The following is a 24,981-nucleotide window of genomic DNA, read 5'->3' as shown; positions in this document are numbered from 1 at the left end:
CTTAGAAATTACCATGATCATTGCTACTTTGTGGTACTAGGAATTTAACCTGTTGGCTCACTACCACTGAGCCAATCTGCATTCCTTTATTAAAATTTTTGAAATAGGGTCTCGCTAAGTTGCTGAAGCTAGCCTTGAATTTGCAATCCTCCTGCCTCATTCTCCCAAACTGCTGGGATTATAGGCATATGCCACCACTCGTGGCAAGAAATTATTTTAGGTAAGAACTTAAAACATACATCCATATCCATCCATATATCGTATGCCCACATGCATCCAGGTTATGTATACATATGTCCTTCCTTCTGTGCTATTGTACCCCAGGATTATTGGAGGTGGAAGACAAAGTGTCTACACGGCTCACACTGGACTCTCAGATTGCACTGCAAGACATGGGTGTTATCAGCAGGATGCTGCTGCCAGGTACATGCTAGTACTGAGTACTAGACACACTAGAAAAAAATAAGTCCTGTGTTTTCCAAAAGTGAAGTTTTGAAATAATAAGAAAATGAGGAAGAAAGTATTACCACCTGTAATCAGTTAAATTAAAAAACGTCTTCCTTCTTTCATGTCACTTGTGAAAAACTGAGAGGTAAAGTTTGAGATTAAAGATATGAGAAATAAAAGCAATCATTTCAATTTAAAATGACCAATTTTATCCTTACCCTAAATTTAAGATCCATTTGCCACCTATTTAATTTAAAAAAAAATTTTTTTAGTTGTAGTTGGATATAATACCTCTATTTTATATACTTATTTATATTTAAGTGGTGCTGAGGATTGAACTCAGTATCTCGCATGTGCTAGGCAAGTGCTCTACCCCTGGGGCACAATCCCAGCCCCTCCACCTGCCATTGGTCCTCTCTAAACTGAGACTGGGGAGTGGCTAATCATGACTGGGGTGTAGACAGGTTGCTCCTGCTATCGGAAGGCAGTGATGCCTATAACTTGGAGCAGGCCTGAGGTATGATTAGCTGCTTAGTTTGCATATATGTATTTTAACTCTTGTCACCTTTCTTTGTTAACTTGTGCTATCTCAATTTGTTCTCCTAAAATTAGAAAAATGTATAAAGATAAAAGGTTTATTTTTAATATTAAGATCTTCCCCCAAAGTACTTTTATGGCACCATAACAAAGGACACTGCACCGCACAGTCGGGCCTCCATCTGTTTGACAACAATCCTGGGGGACTATTTCAATCTGCCAGCACTTCATGTTTCCTTTGCAGTCCTTCATTACACAGTTGGTAAAACTGTTTGGCGTGTGCTTGTTGGTCTGACTGCACTCTTGACTAGACTTTAGGTTGAATCCACAGCACTTAGCACAGTGGCCATAACATTGATGGTCCTTATAGACATTTGTGTATGAAGTTTCCAATGGAAGGAAAAAGTGTGAAAAGTCTGGCAGCATTCAAATAAGAACCAAGAACCTATTCAATCAGCCTGTCCACAGGATTTCAGTGAGAAAGGTGTGAAGTGAATGTGAATGCAATCAGCAAGACTGCAGGCTGAAAGGCCTGCTCACTAGCCAAATTATTACCAGAGCTAGGATCTGGGTGTCTGAATATAGAAAAAGGACAGGAGGAGAAACAAGGCTCAGTAGATAAAGAGCACATGTGTCATTACTCTCTCCACTGACCAGGCTCAACACACCACTTCTTGACTGTAGGCGTTAGCCATGGGCTAAGGATGCAGCTCAGTGGTAGAGAACTTGCCTACCATAAATAAGGCCCTGGGTTCCTTCCCTAGGACTGAAGAAAACCAAAATAAAAAATTAATAGACTACAAGGAAACCTCTAGATAAAGGTCTTTACCATAGGCTCCCCTCACCATGCCCCCAGCAATGGACAAGCGATGGCCCTTCAGAAAGACCAGGTAACTTTTCCAGGTCACCAAGGACCATCTAATGCTGCTTGGGTGCTGTAAAAATTACATCCTACTGTTCTGAAACTGTTGTGGAGGCAAAGAAAGGAATGTAAATTGTTAAAAAACTACAGCAAGACATTCTTATGGTGCCACAAATGTTTTCATTGCATATACTTTAATTAAGGCTAAAAGTACATTTCCCTCAAGCCTTTTAGGCAGATTTACATTTTCACAGTCTTTACCATATGTTTGGTGATATGTATATGTGCATGTGTGTGGACAAGTGCTTATTTTTATTTTAGAATGTTTTGTAACAAAACAATGTTGGTCCACAGTACACTGTCAAAGCAACAGCAGGCTTATTATTTTGCCTCTTTTAGTCCTGCTGTTAGATGGGCTTTATTAGGGACATTATTAAGAACAATTGCAAGCACAAATTGAAGTGGTACCTCAGACAGAGCAGTTAAATATTCCTGAATCGCATATATTTGCAGTGACTGGATAGTGAAAATGACATGTGGTCCTTCATGATGCCCTCCTTTGGTCCCCCTTCCTGAATTACCAACTCATTAAAAAAAGTGGTTATTGCACAATATAGAGCAAGAGTATGACAACTTTCACTTTAGCAAACAGCTTCTCTAGCACCAGAGCCAAAAGTTTGCTTGTAAAATTTTAAACATAAAACAATTTAGAAGACTAAAGAATGTAGAAATATTTAGTAAATGTTAATATACAATTTCAAGTGTAATTGTATTAGAAACAGAAAATGGGGTCAAGGATTATTTGATTTTCTTACATTTAAGTAGAAAGTGGGATTTTGATGAGCTCTTCCTACAGACTTGCTGGATGGAGACAATCTGACCAGTAAGCTAGAAGCCAGTACCCACCCTCAGTCATTCTTTGTAATTCTGAGATTAGCAAGGTCTGTTTGTAGTGTCTTTTTTTTTAGTTGTAGATGGAAACAATACCTTTTATTTATTTATTTCTATGTGGTGCTGAGGATGGAACCCAGGGCCACACATTTGCTAGGCAGTGGTCTGCCACTGAGCCACAAACCCAGCTTTACAGTCTGCTTTTAGTAAATTATTATTCTTAATTATTGTCTGAAGTTTTAAAGGTTATTATTTTCTACCTCTGAAATTTTTCCTCTGAGTCAATGTGCGAGTGTGTTTGGAACATTATTTGAATTTTACCTTTTCATTTAAAAGCATTACTGATCCAAAATGCCGTTTCCTATATAAAGAGAGGAAAGAAGGAAGAAAGAAAGAAAGGGGGAGAGAGCGGGAGGGAGGGAGGGAGGAAGAAAAAATAACCAGGGTGGATTATGGGAAAAAAAAAACCCACACAATGTTGCTGCCTTCTGAGACTCAAAGCAAATAACATAGAGACACCAAAACTAAGGAGTCAACTCTCCCTGTTCTTCAGCCCTGCTTCACACATCCTGGAAGCATTGCATGTCTCATCTCGGGTTGCAATGGAAACACATCTCCAGGGAAGGCAAGAACAAAGTGCCCTTTCTTCCTCTGAAAAAGGAAAACGCTGGTTGTACCAGAGCTCGGTGTGAATTTCACAAATATTTACTAGAAAGACCAGCTCTTCAACCTGTCAAGCTCTATCTATTTAACCCAGTGAGCGGATAATCAATAGCAGACTCATTCTGGGTTTTGACTAGATTGCCAGATCCCTCATAGCCAGAATGGTCTTCCCTCTGACTCACTTTTCCTGGGCTGTGCTCTTCAATTAGTTGCCTTAAAATTGGCCCATTAATTAAGCCTTCTTGGCAACTAATTACATGTTAAAGATTTTTCAAAAAGATCTTTTGATTCCCTATATGAATGTAAAACAAAGGTTAATACAGCACATTACTCTCTCTCTTTTTTTTTAATGACACAGAATTAATTTCTTTAGTAGGCCCAACTCTAAGGACATTAAGGCTAAAAGAAGTCCCTGATACACACAATACCATTTGTTATTTATATATCATATGGAAATCACACATATTTCAAGATTATCAGCAGTCTTGTGCAGAACACCATTTTTCAACCTCAACTGATTGCAATATAGGTACACATTATTAATCTAAAAATTCACATGCACTAACATTTCTGTAAGTTTGTTAATTCAGACATATGATTTGAAAATGAAGCAAGGCTGATGTTATGCCACACCATACCCAGGTTGTATATTTATTTATTTAGGTAGGCAGTTTTGAAATATTTCAGATGGAACAGCCCAGGACAGACTTAGCTGGGCCAAATGTATCACTTAATCCATAGCTGTCATCAGTTCCCATGTAAATGGAGAAACAGCTTGTTTGGAGAATGCCCCCTGAGTTCAGATCCAGCACGTTTTGTGCGGGGGCACTTCACCAAACAGCTGTTACCAGAAACCAACTTTTACAATGCACATAAACAGTACTCATTTTATTACCAATGCAATCATTTATAAAGAAAACCTTTTCACAGATCAATAATAAAGAAAAAGTCTTATAAAACAAACCAACAAGCAAGCATTAACATAGAATTAATTAATTATCCAAAACCCCCCAAAATCAAAAATAACAAACAACCAGAGCCACTTACAGGGCTTGATGGAGTCTTTGGCCAGCCTGGGCTGCTAATGCTATCGCTCTCATTTCCATGAAAGGAGGAGATGCTGGCAGAGCTGGGGGACATTGGGGAAGGGACTGGCAGGTTGCCGGGGGTTGGGGGCTGAGAAATACCCTGAGAGCTGTAGCTATCCTGTGGTAGAGGAATAAAAAAAATAAAAATAAAAAAAAATAACAAAGGTAGGGCAAACTTTATTTAAAATAACAAAAAGTACATCCAGTTTAACAGACTATATATATATATATATATATAAAGACATGTACAAACACACACACAAACACATGTATTAGGTATTAAAACAACATTCTTAATTAGTATGATTTGGTAAGTTTGCTGGATGCTGGATAAGGCCACAAAGCCACCATGCTTACTTCAAGCTTACATGGCATGCTAAGCATGGGTTACCCAATGTGAAAGAAAGGAAAAAAAAAGCTGTTAACCTTATTTATCAAATAAGGCAGGAAAGCAAAATATTAAGTATGTTGTTGTTGCTGGGCGGCCAAAACAGGAAGCTACAAACTGAAGGCAGAGAAAATGGCTGCAAGGATCAAAACCAGGCAAGATCCCTCACTTCTCCCCACCCCCAAAGCATTTCTCAGGTGGGTCTTGTCCCCACCCCCTTCCCCAACATATGAGTTAATGCCATAAGAACTAGTAACTTTCAGATCCACACCATGGAGGGGGTGGGGAAAGAAAAGACTAGAACATGTTGCACAAAATGAAGGCATGCAGGAGAGAAGAGACCAAGAGAACAAAAAGGGTAGCCAGCACCAGGGAAGAGTAGCAGCATGGCAGCTTTGGTCAGGCAGCACCCACACCGCGTGCAGGGGAGGAAGTACCTTCGACTTGCTATCGGGCTGTGGAGTGCCTTCTTCTTTGCCATCTGCTTTGAGAGGCACGGGCAGTTTGGATTCACCGGGAGACATCATATCTGCAAGACCCATAGATGCTAATCGAAAACAGGATAAAGAGTCAGGATTATACATGTGATTTGTCCGACTGTGCTGCCAGCACTGTTACTGAGTAAGGCATGGGACACCTGAGTTTCCCTTCAAGGAAGAAAAGAAGAGAGAAATGGTAACTGGGAGCATTCTTATTTCTGAAATGTGAATAGCACCACATTTTGGCAATCCTTCTTGTAAAAGAAAAAAAAAGAAAAGTGACAACCATTCTGTGTGTTGAAGACCTACCCCACCGAAGGCCAACTTATTATCAATATTATTTAGTTATAACAGACTAGGCAACAAATGGAATAAGCAACTGTTTACATGCTCATCAGGGTTTGGAAGCAAACACTAGGTATGTATATCCATCCATTACCTGGGTGCCAGAGGGCTTAGTGACTTCTGATATCCTCAGTTCAAATAATCTATAGTTTGTGAAATTATCTGAAACTTCTTATTGCTTCATTCAAATTTTTTATTTATTGCACACGGTCTAGTCTATAATAAGGGAAGATGATTAGCCAAATGACTTCAAAAACAATAATTGGAAAAGACCTTTTGCAGGGAAGGCTGTGCATTTCTTTGCAAGGTGCTGGGGTGTCCCTGCAGCCTGGCACACTACTTCCAGTCCTCAGCCCCTTGACAGCCAGCTCAGATCACCACTGCAGGGGGAAAGCCACCCATGCAATGGGCTCCCTCTAGGCCTCACAGCTTCACCAGAGAACACTTAATTTGCACACCTTTATCACAGATACTAACGGACATCTTCAGGTTAAAACTATGGGTTTTGCCTGAAATATACTTAGTGGAACTCTGCCTTGTCTATGTTAAGGGAATTCAAACATGCTAAAACTTATTGGTGGGGATATGAGGTCTTAATTATCACGCAATTGAAAACTGACCATGGTATCTATATTGACATTCACTAGAATGTGTGTATTGATGCTTAGACAAAATTCAGGCATGCAGATTTAAACTAGAATGGACATGATGGGTCAGAGAATCTTCCACAGGAAATATGTAATTATATTTCATTTTTTGATTTGTCCAAATTATTTTTCTAGGTCTTTCATATGTTTATAAACATATTGTATTTGTTATTTGAAATAGAATTGTAATGAAATAATAAAGATTGTATGAAATAATAAAAATTGCAAATTTAAAAAAACAAACAAACAAAAAAAAAACTACGGGTTTTGATTTCTTTCTAAAGGAAGAACAAGGACTCAGCAGGGAATTGGTATAACTATCCAGGGAATCACAGCTGAACTTCCAAAGAAACCAGCTGTGAAAACCATCTGTACAACCCTGACTGGAGATGCTTCAAGTGGGACATCAAACAGATGCGTGGAGAGGACTGTGAGGCGGGGAGGCGAGGGGGTGGGAGAGAGCATGAGCCTTATAAAGGAGGGGAAACCAGAAATTGATCCCTGTCAGAATTACATGAACCCGAGGTCTGATGGGCAGAACCCGGTTCACATGCTGCAAAGGCGAGAGTGCTGGTTCAGCCAGGCCGTACACACAGGGCACCATGTGCCAAGGGTGGGGGTGGCAGCTTTAAAAAAAGACTCCACAGATTGCCCACTACAAAATGATTATTGCACATATTCATATATTACTATGTTTTAGAAAATAATTAGTTTTAATTATAGCAGCGAGAGAGTGAGCAGGCTCTGGTGAATTAGCTGGCAAGCTCCGTGGTGCTAATTTGCTAATATCATTAGCATCGCTGCAGGTTGAGACCATAGGTCCTGCCAAAAAAAGCCTACCATGCCACGTGCCCACGAGTTTACAACAGCACACTCAATAATGCACTCTGAAATCCTGTATTTTCCACCATGGACACACTGGCTGGTTTTTCAAAGCCCATTCGAAGCCCTGTCAGCCCTTAAAGTCATCACAACACACACAAATCATAATTGGGATGTTTTTCTTTGTCTTTTCAAATTACTTTCAATACTTAAGACTTTAAGAACTGGAACAAAAAGCTTTTTCAAGTGATGCAGCTGCAGAGAAAAATCTATTGGGATCAGGTAAAAATGCTGTTATTTTTGTGAATGTGTGAAACCTCAAAAAAGCAGCTGAGAGATATTACACCAGGAAGACAGCCTTGTTCAAAGTGCTAGATTGATTTCGTGCAGTTTCATCTCTGGGGTCTAACAAAGTAAGAACCTGTACATTGAAAAACACTCCTTCCAGAAGAACAGAAGGGTCAAAAACCGGCACAAGGTGAGGAGAGGGCCCTGTGCACCACAGCTGCACAACCCTGCTCTGTCTTTCATGAGGGTCGCAAGAACAACAGCACCCAGCTCCAGAGAACGCCGTGGCACGTGGCTTCTGCTAAGGCCTGCTTCTCCACTGGTGACGGCTTACTCACAGTTGACAGTATTTCTAAGTCATGTCTGAATATTATTTTGAAAATAGGAATAGTAATATCATATTTTATGCATTAAAGGTGTTAAAGTACACATAAGCAATTTCGAATCATAAAGAACTGGGCTAATATGTATTATGATAATCAGTGATAATTACTGACTTAAAAACCAGACTTACATGACTATAAGCATATGTTGGTTTGAAACTCCTCAAATTTCTTCATTCTCTATTATACATTTTAAAATGGGCATTTTGAATGTGCAAGTAAGATATCTGTCAAAAATTGCATTGCCTGATAAATGAGAACTGAGGAAGGCATGGCTGCTGATCAGCATTGCTGACATTGCCCAAAATCCTACCAGTTGTTCCTTTTGCAAGTCAAGTTTTGCTTCTTAGGAATGTGTAACCTCAGCTGTATTTCTCTGTGACTTAAGAAATGCCATTACTGCCCAAGAGAATGGGGAATGAGAGGATTTACTGCTTGAAAAACTTCTCAATAAGTCATTGGTCATCTTGGTAATTTACAGAGGAGGTGATCAATCACCAGAAGATACATCCTACCCATTAAAGTGAGCCCTTGGCCTCCTTCCAGCCCATCCAGTTGAACTAGAGGTTCTGTACCAAGGGCGTGCATGGGATGGTTTCTCTCTGCCATTGGCTTTCAGAGCACGATTATAAGTTTTGTTATTGTATCAATGATCCTATAGCCCAAAGGAGCACGGTTTTGGAAAAGTGTCTGAGGTGATTAAATGAAGTAAAAGGAGGTTTATATTTCCTAGGAATAACTGGAGTAAAGAATCTTGTAGCCATTTCTGAGCACATAATTGACCCTTATCCGTGTAGATAATGATAGTCTATAAAATTTGGAAATGTGGGCTGGGGTTGTGGCTCAGTGGTACAGTGCTTCCCTAACACATGTGAGGCACTGTATTTGATCTTTAGCACCATATAAAAAATAAACAAAATAAATTTACAAAGGATAAACAAGAATGACTTTTTAAAAAATGATTTGGAAACATGATGTCAATGGTTAGTTCAGGGACTGTAAAATGCACAGTGAGCATCAAGTACCCATCCCTTTTCTTTTCAGAATATGGGAAAAAAACAGAAGGCAGACTGAAGGAAACAGAAGGGTAAAATAAGGACAGGAGGAATTGAAGAAAAAATTTAAATGTTGTACTTCTAATCAAGGAACTTGTCACGGTTTAGATGTGCGGTATCCCCCAAAAGCTCACATGTAAGAAAATACAAGAGGATTCAGTGGGGAAATGCTTAGGTTGTGAGAGCTTTAATCCAATCAGTGAATTTATCCCTTGATGGGATTAATTAGGTGGTAGCTGGAAGCAGGTGCAGTGTGGCTGAAGGAGGTGGGTCACTGGGGCCTGGCTTTAGGGTACATATTTGTATATGGCAAGCAGAGTCTCTCTTTGCTTTCTGATCATCATGTGAGCTGCCTCCCTCTGCGACAACCTTCTACCATGATGTTCGGCCTCACCTTGAGCCTAGAGGAATGGAGCCTACTGTACCTGCCTTGAGGCCTCTGAAATTGTGAATCCCCAACTTCTCCTCCTCTGCAATTGTTCTTGTTGGGTCTTTTACTTGCAGCAGCAAAAGAGCTGACTAAAACAGAACCCAAAAGTTAGAGGAAGTTAAATCTAGAATCATAAAATAATATTGTAGTCTGGTTAACTTGGGTCAAATCTACTATCATTTTTATTTTCAAATATTGTGGAACTTTAAGCAACAGCTGTTTTCTATATCCTGTAGTTTGTGAACAGCCTGCCTCTGCAGACATTCCCTGACACACTGGCCTGAAAACCTACTTTTTCTCCTGACCACATCAAGGCAGGTCTGAGGTGATTATATGCTGCCTCCTGACCTGCAGGTCTGACCAGTGAGTTCTTTGCTCTTCAGACAGGAAAAAGACTTTGGGAAATAGGAGCAATTGGGAAACTTTTGGGAAATAGGAGCAATTGGGAGACATTTTGCCTTTCTTCTCTCTTGCAAGCACTCTATGGAGACTAAAGTGAGAAGTGGCCCCTAAAGAACAAGCATAGATAATATACTCTTTTACGGAGTGGATTTAGTGACTCCAGTTTTTAAAGCTATTTACAAAAAATTTTCTTATACTGCTTCTACTTTTAAATATATCAAGCACTTCTAAATATTTAGAAGGACTTGATACTTCATATAAGAACTTGTCTGCTATGCATACAGCATGCATATTAATAGTTACAATATGAGTTATCTTCTAATCTGAACATTTTGACCTTGAATCATTCCCTCCTTACTTCCTTCTCTCCACCTCCAGTCTAGTGGACATATGTGATGCTTAGAGATGGTTGAACAAATTCATATCTAAAAGTGGTCTTCAGAGGACAAGCTTTCTTGTGAATTTCAACAAGAAATGTAAAAAATGTTCTAATTTTTCTACTTTGTCAAACACTAGCAACCTCTTTAATATGTAGACTACTTGTTGCAAATTTGGGACTCATTTTTCCTTTATATCACAACAAAACAAAATGCATAAAACATACAGAAAAATGTTGTCTGAAAATGAACACACTAGCATAAAACCTTTTGCAATGGCTTCCCTCCAACCTTCTTCAAAATACTAAACAAGTACAGATGGTACAATACTGCTCACAACAGTGGTTTAATAATTCCATTCAAAAAGATAATATTTCATGTAAATTTTAGAAAAAAGATATTTTAAAGGTGACATTTTACTACCTTCAAGTTTAACGTACATCAGGCACTTCTAAACATCTAGAAAGACCAGGTATTTCAAGCAAGAACTCAAATTGGTTCAATGTGCACACAACGATCTTGAATAAACTGTACACATGTAATAATACTTTTAATTTTAAAGGGTCTACCTATGAACATTCCCATACTTCACCAACCCAGTGGGCTTTCATACTCACATTTTCAGAAAACAATCTTTTCTAGGAATTTTAATAAAAAATGTAAAATTTACTAGTTAACTATCACTTGCCATACACTGGCAATCTCATTAACATCTAGAAAAAGTACATAGCGTAGATTAGTACTCATTTGTCCCTTGTGTACATTATATACAAATCAAAATAAAACAAAATGCACAGACATTAGGAACAATGGTTACTCTTTTCTCATAAGCACACTGGCATAGAACTCTGCATTTCGTCTTCTTCAGAGAACCAGTGCACAATGTGTATGCACCCTTGAAACAACATTTCAAATGAATTTTAACAAAAGAAAATTAATAAAATATGTTATATATTTACAACTTCTACTTTCAACATGAAGATCAGGCACTTCAGAACATCTAGGAAGGCTTGATATTTCCAAAAGAGTACTTAGCATTGTCATCTATAAATTCGATAATGAGGACTAAAATGCACACATACACACACACACACAAAAAAAAACAATGGTTTTAATATGAAAAACATCTTTTACATATGACCAGTTTGGCACAGGACAGTTTTTTCATTCTTCTCTAGGGCTTCTAATCCATGTCCTCTGATCCAGTCAACAAATGTGGGCCAGTAACACTGCTAGTGTCACTTCTATCATACATAGGCATCTTTACATCTGCAATGTCCAGATACAGGAAGTTTTCTCTTAAAAGGTGGGGAGTAAAGTTAAAAACAACTTTTACATGTTATATACATAGGCTATGGAGAGCAGAGCTCTGAGTTCCTCCAGGATGTATAGAACAGGAGTTTTCAGGCTGTGTCTAACCCTGCTTTACGCCATTTTTGTAAACTCAGTAGGTTGCCCTGAGTTACTCCACTTTGAATCCAAATGCCAAAGAAGGATAACTCCACACCTTGTTTGTTCAAGTAAACAACCACCATCTGCCCTGCAAACCATATGGTACAAACTGATGAACAACTTATTCATGCCAATTTATCAAACTAAATCAGGAGCACCTGGCTACATGGACATCCCAAATCATATCAGGAACTAAAACACAGGAGCTTATCAACCTCACTGGATACAACCCACTCACCTGAGACTCATGAAAGAAGGAAGTCCCCAAAACTGGACATGAGGGCTCCCTGATCATGTCACCTGGTTATCCCTCCTGAATCTTGCTCAAGGAAAGAAAAAACGTGTCAGCAATGATCCTTTGGTTCTGTCCCTGCAGGGTTCAGCACAGTAAGGTTTCTCCTGCCTGTAAGGAAGATTCATGGCTCACTCCAAGCCTGCACATCAAGCTAACCCTTTAAGCTGATCTTCTGAAATTCCCTTCAGTCCAGATCCTCTGTCTTAACAACTCAGAAGAACTGGTTCATTAAAACCCTATCTGACCACCTACGTGGTCTTTGCATTCATATCTGCCAGCTGCCTGTGCTTTTGGTACAGCATTCTGCGGCTCCCTTAACCCTTTCTTAATCTTCCTACGAGATATATATATATATATATATATATATATATATATATATATATATATATATATATATATATAGTTTGAGTGGAGATTATATATATATATGAGATACACACATACACACACATATGTGTGTGTGTGAAGTACAATGTGTAATTTGAGAGTTACAGATATCAGAAATTGTGATTGGAATGGAATAAAAGAATTTGAGATTGCCCAGTGACCCACCAGTATTCAGTGAATTGCATCTCCTGAAAGTGGTGTAGCTTGTGAACTGATTGTTATTCAGAAAATTCTGACAGTGTGGAAAGTCGGCACAAAGGTGTTAGGTCTTTGTTAAGGCATAGCTTGCTCAGGACACAGGCCTTCTATTAATGGCCAGTAAGTGCCTCCTTAGGGTGGTGGTCATCATCAATTGGCCAAATGTGGCACGAATCCCTCTTTTCTCACCTTCATGGAATCAAGACCACTGGCCCAAAGGTGGCAAACCGTCCACCCATTGTCAACAGGGTTTTGCTCACCTTGTGGGCTCCTTAAGGCCTCAGTTCCATGTTATCAGGACAAGGTGAGGTCTCACCCAACTGGCATGGAGCTGTCACACTACGACCCAGAGCTGTGCACCTGCAGGGCTCCATTGTCCCACCTAGTGTCTGAGCTTTCGGCAGCTCTCTGGCTTTAGCCGCCAATGCTTCTCGCCACGCCACGCCACTCAGCGTCCGCAGCCACACAGAGACGCCTTCCTTGGCGGCTGGCGGGGACTTGCCCCGCAGTAGAGGGTGGGCTCTGGTTACCCTGCACCCCCTGGGTCCTGGCTCTGGCAGGCCAACATCACCTGATATGAGGTCAGGGCGGGACGGAAGAGGTTCCTGGTGCTTTGAGGCCCGGCAAAGCCAGTGCGCAGCGGCAGAAGGCTCCAGCTCTGCCTGGCAGAGGTGACCCTGGCCTGGGGCTGGAGGCTCCAGGTAGCACAGAGAACAGCTGGTGCTCCGTTTCTTATGGGGTCCTCTGCGGAACTCAGGTCCCTGACTTTGGTTTTACTGCTTGGGACACTACTAACACCACCACCTCGTCAGTGCGCATGTTCCATTTGAGACTCTTCTGCTGCTCTTTTCAGAGTTGACCCATCTCAGTTGGACATCTTCAGCTCAGGTGTCACTCAAAGTCCTTCCTGATATCTTCCCCCGCCACCTCAAACCAGGTCGGGTCTCCCTATTATGGGTGCTCACAGAACCATGTGCCACTCCCCTATGGCATTGAACATTTGTTTATTACTGACATCATTTGATCGGTTATTTGAGTATGGAAGTTTGAAGTTGGTATGATTGATTGATGTTTGTTATTGTCCAAGTTCCATCTTAATGTCTAGAAGGAAAATCCCCCGGATATAAAGAAGAGCTATCCCAGGTCCCAGGTACAAGTGTGGTACACTGCAGCTAACAGAAGGACCCACCCACCGTGAACAATAGGGAAAAGCAGCAGGAGAGGAGATTAGGAGGGAGATGGGGAAGGATAAGATTAACATTTAAATCAGTGTACTTTGGAAAAAGCAGATCACACTCTATATCCTGGAGTGGATTCATCCAATCATTTGAAAGTCTTAATAGAAACAGACAGGACCTCCCTCCCAGGACTGTGCACTGCCAGCTGACTGCCTTCAGACCCAAATGGCAGCTTTCCTCTGGGTCTCCAGGCTGGTGGCCTGCTCTGCAGATTTAGAACTGGCCAGCCTCCACGAATGCACAAGCCAATTCTTTACAATAAACCTCCCTCCATATATACAAAATCTATTGGTTCTGATTCTCTAAAGAACCCTGTGCCAATACAGATGCCTTCAATTCTTTTTAGACACCAATCAATCCAGAATTTTGGAGCTAATTCTGAAACTTGCAAGCAGCTTGGTATTCTGCACACTTACACAAAGGAAAGGGGTATCAAGAACCTTTCAAACCTGCTTATGAAACTCTTACCAGATCTCTTCTGGTTTGCCCAGTTCCTAAACTCTGCTGCATATTCTTTGTTCCACTATCCATTTGGCTTTCTGCCTATATTTTGGATTCTCTACTCCAGTCATCCCCTGGGATCTCAACAAATGACTGATAGGGCACCCAAATGGGGAAAGTAGGCCTTTGGGTCTCCTACAGAAAATCTCTGATTGACCCTATGACCCCCTCTCTTCTCCTAACACTTGAAAATATGGTTCTTTGTGGCTATTCTGGTTACTCTGTTTGTCTGTTATTTTCCCTTCAAACTTGGTGCCATCCCTAGTACCCACAGACTCTGCTCCTGCCAGCGTCTCCGGCAATTCGACTTTGCCTTTGACAAAAGGCACACACTAAGGAAGTGCTCACACTAAGGAAGTGCCTAAAAGTTCTCCCCACCTACAGAAGAATTAAACATAGTTACACACACATACACACACCCAATAGTGAACATTGTTTATAAAAATAAATAAAATTATTTTTCTGTATCCATGTTTTTATACTAATGTAACTTTATATATTTGTTTTGATGATCTAAAGCTTGTTTGTAGTAGACGTCTCCAGAAGAACTCATGGGAACAATATGTCCTTAGTTATGAGTTAAATATACCAATATATTTTCCATCTTTATACTTGAAAGTCCATATGGATGGATATAAAATCCTTGGATTCTATTTTCTTTTCTAGGGGATATTGTAAGTATCACCACAATTTTATCTGCAATGAAGAAAATATTGATGATTAATTGACCTTTTTCACTTAAGAAAAGTGTGCTAACTGTACTGAAGTGTTTGGTTGTGTCTTTTTTTCTTTGAAGTCTACAAATTTCATTAAATATGTCTAAATATTGGTCTATGTGGAACAATTTTTCTTAAGTATGTAATAAACTATTTTAAAAAATGTAATTTTAAACTCTTTTCTTCAGGAAAAATAGTTAGAATTTACTATTCACTATAATTCTATAGTTTTGTACTTCTTTTGAGACACTTATTATATCATGCTAAATCTCCTTGCATATCTTTAAATTTACAACTTTCTAACAAATCATTTTTATGTTTTTCATTTCTTTTTGGCTATTTTATCCACTCTTCTGTTTCTTCATACTTAATTTTAATTTCTGAAATTATTTTTGAATTTTATTCATAATGCTATATTGAGATCTAACACATGTCCAATTATGACTTGTCATAATTAATATCTTGCATCATTATCTTTATATAGTTTCTCTTTCTTTGAAATATGTTATAGTTCTCATCTTTTTGTGGTCATCTTTTTTCTAGCATGTTTCCTTTGATGGAGAAGTATATTCTGTCACATATTTTTCTTATAAGATGATATAAAATTCTATCTTAATATTTCTGTTATTATATAAGAAATTAGGGAATTTTGTTATTTCTTTTCATTTTGTATTTCTAGAATACCCACTTCTATTGTTTCAGTGTGATATTCAAAATATGTTTTCTTTCTTTTGGATGGCTCCTGTTTTTCTCCTTCCCTTTCCTCCAGGATTTCTTCTTGTTTTATCTGTAATGCACAGTTCCTCAGTGTGAGGATTTTTCTGAAAGAAAACTTTGGTGTCCTAGTTATGTGTCTCAAACTTTTCATTCTCTTTAGGGCTTGTACCGACTCTCTGCATTCACTCACTTTTAGAGCTTGCAGGTCCTTTCCAAAATCAGCCTGCAGTTTTAAGTTGGCTTTCTGAGGTTTCCAGTGAGCCGGTGTCCCTCTGTTTTGCTTAAGGAATTATCCTGACCATTAGCTATCTGGTCATTTCCCATGGTATCACCCTGCAGATTTCACAGCACCATGGGTATTGTGGCTGGTGAAATCTTGTCCTCACATTGCTGTATTTTGTGGTCTATGGTTTTAATAATATTAAACAGTGTGAATACAAATATTTTCTGGTGTAATTATATTATTTGTGTCTTTCTTGCTGCTTAGACAGGGCTTGAGAAAGATTTTCAAATTATACTTTTATTTCCATTTTTGAGAAAGTCCTTGAGTTATTTATTATTCTTCACTATTCTAGCTATTTCATATTATCATTCTCACTTTGTGGAAGGGAAGGTTGGGCTTTAGGGATTAGGCAGTATTTTAATTCAAACCTCTAGTAAAAGTTCAGATATAAAATTATCAATTTTTTTCAAGAGTATGAATTACTGGATATTTTCATCAGCTGCTTTTAAGTCTACTTAAAGCTGACAACCCAAGGGTAAACAGAAAATGAAGAGGTGGAGAATAGGAAGACAGTCTGTGCTAGTTCCATGTTGAGAAAATGGAACCATCATAAATCCTGATGCTTAGCTCATGAGAAAATGAAGGAAGGACAGTGTGTCCAGGGACTTCCAAATTAAGAGAAAACCATGAACTGAGAGAAGAAGGGTCAACAGGGATCTGTGAAAGAACATTGTAAAACATAGGCAAGACTTTGGCTTCTATGAGAGGGCATCAAAGTTTTGCAAGGTGTGCACAAAAAAAATGATAAGAGAACTCATAAGTGTAAATTAGGTCTTACAGTCTTGGGCTCTGAATTATTCACTGACACTAAGTCCAAGAGCAAGAGCGTGGAGAATAGGATATATCAAAAGAATGCATGGATCAGTTGAATCTTAACCATAGCTGGAATCCAAGTGGTACACAACGAATAGAGAATCCAGACTGTGAGGCTGGAGAGTAAACCTAGGAGAGGCCAGCCCCTGATGAAGAAATAAGAAGAAGAATGACTCATTGTTTCTGGGAAGAGTGGGTATGGGTGCCCTGGCACCAGGTGGCATAATCCGAAATGAAAGAGAAGTGCTACTTTAGTTTGAAACTGGAAAGCACATTCTTTAGAAAGCCATATTATCTTTTATAGTTTTTAGAATCCTGCTTCAAAGGGTCCATAATATACACAGGTGAAGATATTGTGGCAATAATGATTCCATTTCTTTGCTTTTTATATCAGCTATATTTTAATACAGCCCTGGAGACTTTATGAGTTGGTTTTGTGATGTCTCTTAGAACACTGTAACTTTTGGTATTTTCCCCATTCTTATTCAACAAAGCAAATGCATCAGGAAAACAAGTGTAAAGGAAAATGCCTGTGACTCACATATTATTTTTATATGCCTGCACATCTGTAAAGATGTTAAAATTCAGGTAGTTCTATTAAAAAAAAACTAAGCATACAGCATCATTAAAATATAAATTTTAAAATCTGTAAATTGAGACTGCATTTCATGTCCATCAACCCTGTGGTGTAAATAGAAGTCTTACCTTTCTCTTTAAACTTTGACTGCTTTTTCCAAACTTGGTATGATTGACAAGAATTTGCATAAAAACACTGCATAATGTCATGTAGATTAAAAGACAAGATTACTGTCCAGGCTATTACTCAGCAATATTTTTAAAGACCTATTTATTTAAAAGTCTTACATTGTTCTGTATTATGAGTCATCTCACCACCTCCAATGAATTAAGTGACTCTGACTTGTGCAGCTTTTCAAAATGTATCTTTATTATGTATATTAAGAAATACAGCATGTTGTTTTACTGTATTTTTACATAGTAAAATTATAAGGATAGTCAAACAAATAAACATATTTATAATCTTTTTTATTTAACCTTTTATTTATGGTAAGAATACCTAAAATCTACTCCCTTAGTAAGTTTTTGGTAAACAATGCAGTATTATTAACTATTGTTCTCATGCTGCACACTAAATCTCTAGACTGATTCCTTCTGTCTTAATGCAAATTTGTACTCTTTGATCTATTTTTCACCCTTTCCTTCCTTTTCCTGCTCCAAACAACCACTGTTCAAATCTGTTTCTTTTTATTTGATTTTTCTTTTTTTTTAATGCAAGTATGAGAAAGATAATAGAGAATTTGTCTTTTTTGTGTCTGGCTTATCTCACTTAGCTAAAGTCCTCCGGGTTTATCCAGGGTGTTTCAAATGGTAATATCTTCTTTTTTTAGGGCTGAATTATGTTCTATTGCATACATGTATATACAACAATTATCCATTCTTTCATCGATGGAAACTTAGGATGTGTTCATATCTTGAGAATAATTCTACAATGAAAACAGGAATACAGATATCACCACAGAAAAACTGATTTCACTTCCTTTAGATGTATGTGAAGGGGATGTACAAAGGCATAGGTAGTCAGGGCAAGATGATGAGTGAGGAAGTTCAGGACAGGACCAGATTAAAGGAGTCTGGAGAGAGTCTTCCAATGAGGTCAACTATGGATTAAGGAAAGTGCTGTAGACACAAATGGGGGACCCAATTAGCTAGACACTTCTGTACTAGTGCTCCTAAGCAGGAAATCCAATAGAAAAATTAAAATAGATGAGTGCACACAGGGGAGACCAATGAACAATAGTGAGGAGAACATGGAAAGAGGAGAAGATAAGAAAGGAGATTCCAGAGACCATAAAAAGAACAAGCCAAAACTTCCCCACCAGACTCACAACTCCCCACTTTTCTTCTGAGAAGTCTGTTACAGTCGTTTTTGCAGTAAACCTACTGTTTGCTTGCTATCTCTGTGTCCTTTTCTTCAATTCTTTGCTGAATGGAAATAACAAACCCAAGTCCCATAGATGATAACATACACTCAACAGAGAAGTTGCAGGTCATATGGTGTTCTATTTTTAATTTTTTTTGAAGAACCTCCAAACTATTTTCCATATCAGCTGCTCAAATGTTCCCATTTTTCCACATCCTGGCCAATGCTCAACTCTTTATCTTTTTCATAATCACTCTCCTAACAGGTATAAGGAAATATCTTATTGTGGTTTTCATTTTCATTTTCCTAGTTTAATGATGTTGAGCACCTTTTCATATACCTCTTGGCCATTTGTATATTTGTTTTAAAAAATCATGTCCAACTTCTTTGCCCGTTTCTTAAAAATAAGTTTAATTTTTTTTCTTTTCTTTTTTACCAATGAGTTTTAGAAATTTCTTACATAGTTTGGATATTAACCCTACATGGCTTTACAAATATTTACTCCCATTCCAAAGCCTTTTTTTTATTTTGTTGACCAATTTTTTGCTGTGCATGACCTTTTTAGTTTTATATAGTCCCAAAGGTTCAATTTTACTTTTATAGCCTGAGGGCTTTTGTTTGTTTGTATCTAAAAAATAACTACCAGGGGAATGAGGAAAATTTTGGTTATGCTTTCTTCTGGAAGTTTTAGTTTCACAACTTATGTTGAGGTCTTTAATCAGTGGAACAAAACTAGGTATCAGCAAGAACATGGGAAAATTTTAAGTATGTAAAAATTGAACAACACACTCTTGACCAACCTCTAGATCAAAGAGGAAACCAAAGAGAATTTTTTAAAAAATTAACTAGAGATAAACAAAAATTAATTTGCAAAACTTTTATGAGAAGAGGAAAAAGCAATAACAGAAGAAAAGTTTATAGCAATAAACACTATATTAAAAGAATAAAGATATCTTAAATAAACATCCAACTTTTACCTCTAGGAACTAGAAAAATAAGGAAAAAAAATCCTAACCCAAAGTTAACAGATGGAATCAGGTAATCAAGACAAGAACAGAAGTAAATCAAATAGAAAATGTATAGGAAAAAAACTAAACTAAAATTTGGTCATTTGAATAAACAAATAATATTGATAAAAGTTTAACTAGATTAACAAAATAGGGTGAAGACTCAGGTGATAAAAATAAGAAATTAAAGAAGAGACCATATAGAGAACATCTTATAAATAAAAAGGATAATTATGAACAGTATGCCAAAAAAATGAATATTCTGGAAGAAACAGATAAATTTTTAGAAGCACATACCTTCTAAGAATGGATCAAGAATAAATAGAAAGCCTGGACAGACCAATAAAAATAAAGAGATTAAAGTGGTAATAATAAAAAAAAATCTCCCAGGACCATAAGGCTTCACAGCTGAATCCTACCAAACACTTAAAGAAGAATTAGTATCATTTTCTTTACAAAGTCTTCCAAATAATAGAAGATCAGGGAAGACTTCCAAATTCATTTTATGTTGCCAGCACCACCCTGATACCAGCATCTCAGGTGTGGATGTAGAAGTGGCTTCCTGAAAGTTCCCAAAATCACACTCTGAGGAGCAGTGCTCTTGACGAGGGAGATTACAAAGATGGTGAAGATGCTGTATTTACTATTATTGAGTTCTCAGATTTGTGTGTGCAAACTTGGCCACTGTAAGCAGCTTCAAACAAAATAAATAACCTGACATATGTTATGAATCTTTTTTTTTTCTTGCATAATGCTTCTTTATCTAAAATCTCTATGACAGCATTGACTGGGTCCTAATCAGCTCTGCATCTCTCAATGTACCTGACATTTTATATATTTTTATTAAAATAATCGTCTGTTAGTAAGACAGCACAAAAATACCTGAAAATTTCTTATCATTATGAAAATACTATAAATAAGCAATGCAATAACTCATAGATGATCATAAAAGTTTATTTAACTAAATTCCACTTTGAAAGGCCGTGTAGAAAATAGAAGTTCTAAATTCACACCTGCAGGGTGGGGAGGGCATCACTGTATTTTCACACTTGGATTAGAGGCCTGCAGAGCTTATAACTCTGACCTTGCCTTTCTCTCCCAGCCTTGGGAGTTGGACTGCGAGGACATCACCTGCTTCCCGGAGCCTCCTCCAGGAGGATCATGGGAACTCTCAGCCTCCTTTATCATGTCCAAAGGAGAGCATCAGGGACACCCTATCACCTGCATGCTGTACCTGTGATACTCCCGACACCACCAGCTGTGCAGCAGGGTTTCCACCTCCTTCCTGCGGTGCCTCATGCTCTTTCCAAACAGTGACACATGCCCTTCCAAATGCATCCAGTGATTACAGCCCTCTTTCTGGCCAGTGTCTGTGACTTAGGGTGATTCCTCTACCTGAATCAAACTCCATCCTCCACCCTGCATGTCCGCAGCTTTCTCAGAGTCCCCAGTGTGGTGGCTTCTCTGTGGCCATGAAGAATGCTGGGCTTCATGTGCCAGGTTGTGCCCATGGCGTTTTGTTCATGCTTTTGATATCCCAGTTCCTTCTGCTTTGTATTCTAGTGACTTGAAAACCCAACTTGTCATCCAGGACAGAGTACAGTGCCCAGGACAAGGATGAGGGCCCTGGGTCATGGCCAAGGGTTTCAGCACCCAGCAGGCACTGTGCAGGCTCTGAGGCAGCATTCTTGGATTATCCTCATCTTGGTACATGGGCTGCCTGGACAGTACAGGTACCATGTGTTTCATTGGATTTAGGACTCACTCAACAGTGTCCTCAGGTCATAAACTGAAAGGAAAAGAGGAAAGTTCTCCTTCCCGCTATTCAGTGGAGACCCATACATTAAAAAAAAAAAAAACTCACTAAAACTAGCAGTCAGGCTGCACTGCAATTCTGCAGGAACTTTCTAGCTATCATCAGCCTAAGGAAGTTACTAAAGGACACTGAGAGCTGATCTTTTTCACTCAATGTGAATGTCACAAATCCTATGTGACCCTCACAGGACCGCTGCTCTACTCCCTGCTCAGTGAGGTTATTTTTCTTGAGACTCCAACGATGTGAACTACCATCTCTCTGGTTGGCTTTCTTAGGCTCCATCTGTAGTTGAGAACTCATTCTTTTCCTCAGAAGAAGCCTGCTTTTGCATTCATGAATGCTACTTCTTCCTGAGGTGAAACATTGGCAAGATAAGATGTATTCATTTTCCCCAAATGAAATGACTCATTTTGGATCACTTTGCAAACAGAGGACTTTGCTTATTGTTCCTGGGGACAGTGCATCTTCTTTTGATTCCATTCAGAGACAGTTTTTGGAAACCCCCGAATTTGAATCCTCTAAGGGGGATCCCAGGAGGATAAAGGTTTGCAGAGTTTAGATTCTGAAATGAATGGAGACAAGCAGGGAGGCTGGGAAAGAGCACTAACTGAGATGGTATTTTAAAGACCAGCCCCTTCTGCAAGTGAAAGAACAAACTTTCCCCTGTATTTCCTTCACATCCTTGAAATGAATTCAGTTACATCCACTAACAGGAATAAATAATACTTAATAAGTCTTGTCTCTGGGTCAGGTCCCACCTCATCTGAGCAATCAACATGCACCTTCAAGAGAGTCATAATTGCTTCATTTCTTTAGTTCTGTGACATTGAGGCTGATAAGTGACAAACTACTTTCCTCAGACAACACAACTTTCCAGTGCAGAGTGGGGATGTTTCATAAGAAAGCCTTTGCAATGCAGATATTTTGTGTTACTTGTTGAAAAATGCAGATTCCTGGCCCTCATGCTACTCACTCAGTAGTTCCTATATGGGGCCCAGGAATCTGCATTTTCAACAAGGTTCTGTATGATTCTAACAGGAAGCCTAAATATACACCCTCTTGAGGAAGGGAACTTCTCCAAAAAGGCCAGTGTCCACGTAGGAGTTGTGTACCTCATAACTGTCAGCAGATGGATGTGTGCAAGTTTTGCTTGTGACACTTTGAAAAGTAATGAAGGAAGCAGTTTCAAGCAGCTTGTCCCCTATCTGGGAATCTGATCAGTGACTAGCATTTGCCAGCAACTGGCTCTTATTATTGCTTTAGTTTTACTATTGAATTCCAAGACATAACAGTAATAAATTTGTATTAATATGGTACTATTTGCTAAATGGTCAGTGTTAGTCCTGATATGCCCAGGCAGACCTGCCTGTCAGGAAAGACACTTATTTCTGGAATAGAACTCAAAAATATGCTAGATTTTAATAACTATTTCCCCCCTAACAGAGTGGGAATGGACATCTTGGATAAATGTTTCTGAATTTGATGTAAAGTTTACCATTAAACCTAGCCCTAAAACTCATGGTTTCCAATCCCACTGTCTTTGAGGAATTAACTATAGCCCTATTAAATGAACTTAAGATGCCCTGAAAATTCTGATTTTCACATCCTACCATAAAACTCAATAAATTTAATCTTTTAATTTTTAATATATAAATTATTATATTATCATAGTTAAGCATTTTGTTAACTATAAAATGTTTATCTTTATATACTGAGGCCTAGGAAATTATTTTCTTGACATTTCTTCAAAATTATTATTTGTCATATGTATATCCAATATTTATTAATTTATTGGTTAGTGTGATAAATTTATTTTTCTAATATATATATATATATATATATATATATATATATATACATACATACATATATACATGTACATATGTATGTATAGTGACTTTTTAAAAATTTGTGTTCATATAAGGTAGGTAAAGAGGTCAGTATATTATGATAATTGTGCAATAAAAACTGTTATTTGGTGTGTGAGTTCATGTAAGAGTTATTAAAATATAATATAAAACAAAATTGTCTTAAAATACTACCATGAAAGAAAATCATTATAGTAATGAAGAAAGAGACAAATAGGTCATGGAGCAGAGTAAAATAGTATAGAGGCTCAAATATTTAGATTATATAAAAGGGTATCTCTAATCATTTGGAAAAACACCAGTATTATTTTATGTTGCAGCCTCAGTTAGCTAGTTAGTCATTAAGAAAAAACAAAAAGGACCATGCTTTACTTCAAAAAAAGAAAAACAACAAATGATTCAAAAAATTCATAACAATATGAAAAACTTGAAGTTTTAGGAAAAAAATCAGCATGCTAGGTTTTCAAAATTTATCAGAAAGAAGGGGACATTCTAAGTCTAATTTTAAAAATGGAAAAAGTAAATTAAAGGACAGACTAAATTGCCTACAGTGAACCTCAATATATATTTACTTAATATATAAGGAATGGATTCATTATTTTAATTTCAATTTTATTACTATAGAGATATTTTATTATTACATGTATAAATAAAATAATTGAAATTTAAAAACTAAAACAATAATCATAGGGTGTTTCCCATGGCAACAACAAGTAGCAAGAATATATGCTTCTATTTATTATATCAATACTAACATCCTTGGTGATTATTAGTTACCCATCTAAATAATGTATGACATAAAAAGAAAAATCTCCTTGACTTAAAATCTGTCAGTTTTACCAAGTGGTTTCATTTCTTTGGACTGATAGGAACATTATATTCTGGAAAGTCTTAGCTCCAGTTACCACATAACAAGTTAAATGATTATGAAGGGTCATAAGGTCATGATGTAATATAAAAAAATATATGTACTTTAATTGCCAAATACTCAATTTCAATTGTGCCTGCTTGATTTAGGTAAATGTTTTGTCAAGTTTTGCAGATGAGTGTTTTGTATATTCTCAGGTAATCTTCAAAAAAAATTTTTAAGTGTATGTGCATGTTTCAAAGTTTCAGTATATTTACCAAGGCCAATAAAGAAAATAAAAACCAAAAAAACTTCTCAAACATAACTATCAGTGAAAACTGTATACATCTCTAGAGCAACTGTCAATGAATGTCATATACAAGCTCAAGTTTTTGCTTTATGTAAAAAATCATTGTTAAGTATATCCATTTAAATGAATTGATAAAAATTCATGGAGCTATAAAAAGGCATCTCTAGCAATATGGAGACAAAAGGTTAATAGTGAACACAAGTAGAAGAAACCATTATCTAAGAGGTATGAAGTATGTCTTTCTGAGTAAACAGTTTGAATGCATACATATGGATATGTCATATTTGATGTAGTTCGAGTTAGATATATATTCCAGTTCTTAAATTCATGGAGCAGTACATGTTTGCAAGGTTAAGAAAGCAACTATGATTATCCTAATTTAAAAGTTTAAGGTTATTTATAGAATAATGCAAGGAAACAAAATTCATTATCCTGCAAAGTATGCAACAAACCATTAAATATAGTGATAAAATCAATTGACACAAAGAAA

At 37.7% G+C, this 24,981-nt stretch overlaps 1 pseudogene; it reads right to left on the bottom strand.

Annotated features, from left to right (window-relative positions):
* The window catches only part of LOC143390356 (AT-rich interactive domain-containing protein 1B-like), a 232,291-nt pseudogene that overhangs the window by 28,646 nt on the left and 178,664 nt on the right, over positions 1-24,981 (bottom strand).

Source organism: Callospermophilus lateralis, unplaced genomic scaffold, assembly GCF_048772815.1.
Source record: "Callospermophilus lateralis isolate mCalLat2 unplaced genomic scaffold, mCalLat2.hap1 Scaffold_1167, whole genome shotgun sequence".
Taxonomy (NCBI): Eukaryota; Metazoa; Chordata; class Mammalia; order Rodentia; family Sciuridae; genus Callospermophilus; species Callospermophilus lateralis.
Note: the sequence above shows the minus strand (reverse complement) of the source record. Positions and strands in the feature narration are given on the sequence as shown.